The following is a 6,000-nucleotide window of genomic DNA, read 5'->3' on the forward strand; positions in this document are numbered from 1 at the left end:
GCTGTGCGGTTGAAACAGATGCAGACGGCAGTTCGTTGTTAACGGAGGTCACACCGTCTTGAAAGAGGGATTCGTACGTTTGATTCTAGAAATGAGGGTAATTCTAATTTAATTCAAATTTTAAATTAGAAAAAATTTAAAATTAAATAATGACCCATAATTTAATTTTAATTACAATTAAATTTCATTGTATGCATTGTACAATAAGACTATTGTCTCCTCATATTTTTCCTTTGAGTTATAATTCGTTGGCGCAGAAGCGTCACTGTTGATGATGTGGTTGACTAATTATACTATTGTAGTGGTTAGTTATGGCTAAACTGATGTGGCTAATTGTTATTAGTATAGTGGGCCATTTTTGGTAAATAACATCCTTGCCCAATTTGTAACCCAAAATCAGAAGGAAAATAACCAATTAAAGAAAAAGAAAAAGAATTCCAAGACCAATATGGAGTAAGCTAAGGGGTGAGATGAAAAATTAAAGGGGGATCAGTGTTGCCAACAGAGAAGAGGAACTCTAATAATAATAATAATAATAATAATTCACACCCGTCACATTTTCTTTCTCCGTATGTTCTCGTAATTACCATATAATCTCTAAACTAATTTTTTAAAACAAAAATACAGTTTTACCATATTATCATGCACAATTACCACTATAATAATAATATAACTAGTCATATTCATGAGAAAAAAAATGTAACGGATGACATAAAAAAGAACTCATATATTTATCAATTAAAATTAAAATATAATTCCAACATACTTTTTTTTAATTTCAAATCATAATTTGAACTTTAGACCTACATACTAAAAGAATAATTAAATTAAATTTTATGATTAGTGTTATATATAAATTTGGTTTATATTTTTTTATAAATAAATTCAAATCCAAACTCAAATATTAGAATATCAATACTTCATAATTCACCACATCCAATATTATACAAAAAAGTCCAACACACTAATCATCATTAATAAGTATAACATCCCAATGCATTATTCAATAGTAATTATAACATCTCAATAACCTAAATTAATTAAAGAATCCAACCCAAGTTTGCACAGATGAATAAAAGTTTATGTCTTTTAATTAATTTTTTTTTGGATTTGGTACTTATTAAAAAATGAAAATGGAATTTACTTAGTTAGGAGGATTGCCTATTTTATCTTTACAGTATTTGAAAAATTAATCATTAAACTTTCAATTTAATGAATATTTTGGTAAAAACAAAAAAAAATTAACTAAGGAGAGAGGAATTGTGAACTGTCGGTCTCTTTTGCAGCCCACACGCGTCAATTCTCAATGCCACCACGTGCTTTCATCATATGAAGAATTAACTTTGGTTCATCGCCAGAGTATTAATTAGCCTTATGTTTTTCGGCAAACTTTGGGTGCCTATAAGTTTGGGTCAAAATGGTCGAATTTATTTTTTTATCGTAAGTTTTAAATATTTAAACAATTTAACTATATATTTAAGGATTTTTTATTATTATATTTAAGTAACTTTACCCAAATTCAATAAAAATTATTTTTATTATATCAGCGTGTATATATATAATATATATATATATACATACACGTTTCAATAACGTAATATATCATTTTTTGTTTTTGTCTCTTTTTTTTTTGTTTTTTTTTCTCCTATTTTTCTTTTAAATTCATGTACGTAGGTTTTTCTTTTTTTTCCTCTCCTCCTCCTCTTCCTTCTCCTTTATTATCGTTATCATCAACAATACTAATATTTTGCTAACATTTTTATTGGTTCTAATTTTTTCTAGTGCCATCATTAAATAATTTCGGTTCATTTTTTAGTTTATTTCGGTTCATGTGTGAATTAATTGAAGTTAACTTGATGCTGCTGATAAGTATTGACCAAATTTTTTATTCTTTAAGTAATTTCGGTTTATTTCTTAGTTTAATTGAGATTTATTTAAATTCAGAAATAAATTGTATGTGTTTTGTTAATGATTGAGTCTTCTTAACTACTTGTTCAAAACTGAACTAATTTTAGTTCATTTGTGAGTTAATTGAGGTTCATCTGATGTTGTTGATAAGTATTAACCAAATTTTTTATTCCTTAAGTAATTTCGGTTCATTTTTTAGTTTATTTGAGGTTCATTTAGATCCAGAAATGAATTCAATGTGTTTGTGTTAATTGAACTTCACTTGATATGTTTGTGTTAATTGAACTTCACATGCTGCTAATAAGTATTAACTAAATTTTTTAGCAAAGAAGAATGAAATTATTCATTATTACTTTGTTCAATTGCATTAGATTCCACTTTATTCAATTCAATTAGTTCAGATTTAAACAAACAGTAAAAAAATTCAATCATCAACAAAAACACATCAAATTCATTTTTGGATCCAAATGAACATCAATTAAACTAAGAAATAAACCGAAATTACTTAAGAAATAAAAAATTGGCCAATATTTATAAGCAGCATCAAGTGAATCTCAATTAACACACAAATGAACCGAAATAAATTAAGAAATGGACCAAAATTATTTAATGATGACAACAGAAAAAATTTGAATTAATAAAGATGTTTGCAAAATGTTAGTGTTATTAGCGATGACAATAACGAAAAAGGAAAAGAAAAAAAAGAAGACGCAAGAAGAAGAACCTGTGTGAGTAAATTTGGAAGAAGAGGAGGAGGAGGGGGAGAAGAAGAAAAAGAAGAAAGAGGAGGAGAAGAGAAGAAAACAAAGAAAGAGAAGGAAATGAAGAAGGAGAAAGAAAAGGAGGCGCGTGATTTAAAAAGTTATAATAACTTGATTAGACTTGGTTAAATATTTTACTTGAATATAATGCTTTATTGATATTTAAATTACGTAAATATATATAGACATCATAACATGCACTATGTTTTTTTTAGTAATAATAGTTTTTTTTTGGGAAAAAAAAAAACGCGGCTAGAGTTCAAACAAAAGAAAATTAGAGATGAACAAGACACTTTTTTTGAATCATCGTTAAGTAAAGAAATAGACATGAAGTCCCAATCCGGACCAATCTGTTCGGGTAAGGTTGTCTACTTGATCTGCTGTGAGTAGGGTAGGGTGCGGTGCGAGTTTGTCTGCGGGTAGGGTAGAGTACGGGTTCAGGGTATGTTATATAATATATATGTAAAGGTTATGTATGTAGCAAGGTTCAGAAAATTGGTTCGAATCGGTCGGTCGAACCGGTTGAATTGTGAACCGTGAAGAAAGACGATTCGAACAAACAGCAAAACCGCAAAATCCAAACACCGGAGTCGGGCCGTTGAACCGGTCGATCGAACCGAACCGTGACCCGACCAGTTTTTTGAATGCGCGTCCAAACGTTGTCGTTTCAATCTCTCTCGGTAACTCCATATGTCCAGAATCCCAGATCCAGCCTCCAGTTTGCCCTAACTCCATCCTCCCAATCTCATCGTCCCTCACCTCCGTCCCTCACCTCCATTCAGCACTTCAACCACCGCCTCGTGCCGCCGCCGTCGCGACAGGGCTTGCTCGCTTTCCCTCCATTGCTCAACAGCCATTGCAAGCTTCCTCCCCTTCCATCGCGCAACCACCCTGGGAAACGTCGAAGCCTCCGTCGCGCAGCCACGCTGCCATTGTCCCCAGATCTGTTGGTCACTCGGTTCAAAGGTGCTCCACCACTGCTCCTTATCTTGGTCACTCGGCGTCTCTGTCAGTCTGTCTTCCTCTTGCATGCTCTGTTGAAGGCGTCTTCGAACTTCCAAGTAATTTTTTGAACTGTGAACTGAAGGCGTTTTGGTCACTCTGCTCCTTGTCTCTGTCCCTCGTTACAATGATTGTTTGATTGAATAACGGTTGTATGTCTCTGTCTCCCTAATGAGTATGATTTAATAATTATTTGAATCTATGGAGCTCTGTGAACTGAAATCACTGAAGTCTGATATACTGATAATCTGATATAGTGATACTGAACTGTGAAGTGTAAAGGCTGTGAAGCTCTGTGAAGTGTGAACTGAACTGTGAACTTTGTTTAATAATTGTTGTTTACTGAACTGATTTTTGTTTTACTAAATTGAATTTTGTTATTTGTTGAATAATTGTGAATAATTTTAAATAATTTTGGATGTTGATTATTGTGATTTGTGAACTTGAGATTATTGTTAAGTTGTTATGTTGTTCTTGACCTTTTGATAATTTGTTAATTTTATAAATTGTTCTTGCTATGGTTTGCTGTTCTTGATTTGATAAATTGTTCATGTTATTAATGTTGATTTGATAAATTATTCATGTTGTTGATCTTAATTTGATAAATTGTTCATGATGTTGATCTTAATTAATTGTTCTTGTTATTAGGAAGAGAATGGAATTGAGGTATATCAATTTACAGGTAGCTATAAATTGAAAAGAGGACACTCACTGGGCAGAGCTCCTTTGTTACTTCATTAAATATTTTTTTGGGGTTTCTGATGCAACACCTGAGATTAAGAATTGAATGGAAGATGAGCAATATTGACTTTCTTTTCGTTTGTTTGTTTGAATATGAATTCAAGATTCTATAAAATTAACTTTTACTAGAAATCCTACAGCTTGCTCAATATGTTTCAGTTCCTCCTAGGCTGAGCCAACATACTGTGCATGACAGATTCAGGTTATGATATAAATATGGAATAGAATGAATAGTCTCAAATGGTTGATTGGTGCTCACCTTATCAGTGGCCTCAATACACTATCTTTCTAATTCACCCAATCCTGCCTTTACATACTCTCTATTGCTAAATGAACAACACTTATGACGCAACAGAAGACTGGCAGTGATCAAATTAAATACATCAAAATGTTAGTATTCTCTATGCAGCAATTTGACATTTAATATGAAGATGGTGAATAATTGAATGGTTTGTGATTGATTATTTATTTATTTTTTTGTTATTTGACTTTTGTGTTTGTATTTGGATGAGATTATAATATCATGGTTGATGTAATACTTTTAATTTGGATAACATTTTAAAGATTATATTAGTCTATAATTATATTTTTGTGTGTTTATTTATATTTTATTTATTATTTTTTTATAAAACAGTTTTTTCGGTTCAACCACGGTCAGTGAACCAGTAACTAGAACGGTTTGATGACCGATTCGTTTTTAAGAACCTTGGTATGTAGTGAAGAAAGTGAGTGTTAAACTCACAATCTTCCTCTTATAAAAACGTAAAATAACCACTAAACTAGTTGATGATTATATTATTTGTAATTTTATGTTAGATTTTTTTAATATTTTATTATCTTTAATTTTAATTTGAACTTAATTTTTTATTTTCTATTTTATTAATATGTATAAAATTTAGAACATTTAAATTTTATATTTTTGCTAAAAAAAATTTTATTTTTTTATGGATAGGATCGGATAGGATAGGGTTTAAAATTTTAGGGTGCAGGTAGGGTTAAGGTTGAGAAATTCTCAACCCATAAATAAGATAGAATAGAATTTTATAAAAGTTTTCTACCCGCGAGTAAAATTAGGGTAGAATCCAAATCATATCCTAACCTACCCATTATCAGCCCTAATTATCTGTTCATTATGTAAAATTTTTGATAAATCTACTATATTCGAACTTTCCAATCACAAGTTAGTTTTAAATGGAGAAAGATAAAGTGTATCAACATATCATTCAAGTCAATAGTGGTTGCGTGAGTATCTATTATATATAAAGAGTTGAGTATTATTTTAATTTTTTAATATTTATATTAAATTTTAATTTGATTTATAATATTTTAAATATTTTATTTTTATCTCCAAACGTTTTTAATGAATATTATTTTACAATCAAAAAGTTTTAATATGGAGGTTGAAGGATCGCCAATGTTTGTATTATTCAGCAAGCTTAAACAATGTAGACACAATTTGGTGGCATGGCAGAAAAATTCGTCTACTAATTCAAAGAAAAATATTGCTGAATTGAACTCAAAGCTGAATGCAGAGAAGGATAAAGGTGCAGGGGCTGACACTACAATGATTCGGGTCTTAGAGGCAAAA

The sequence above is a fragment of the Arachis stenosperma genome, chromosome 1, assembly GCF_014773155.1.
Source record: "Arachis stenosperma cultivar V10309 chromosome 1, arast.V10309.gnm1.PFL2, whole genome shotgun sequence".
Classification (NCBI taxonomy): domain Eukaryota; kingdom Viridiplantae; phylum Streptophyta; class Magnoliopsida; order Fabales; family Fabaceae; genus Arachis; species Arachis stenosperma.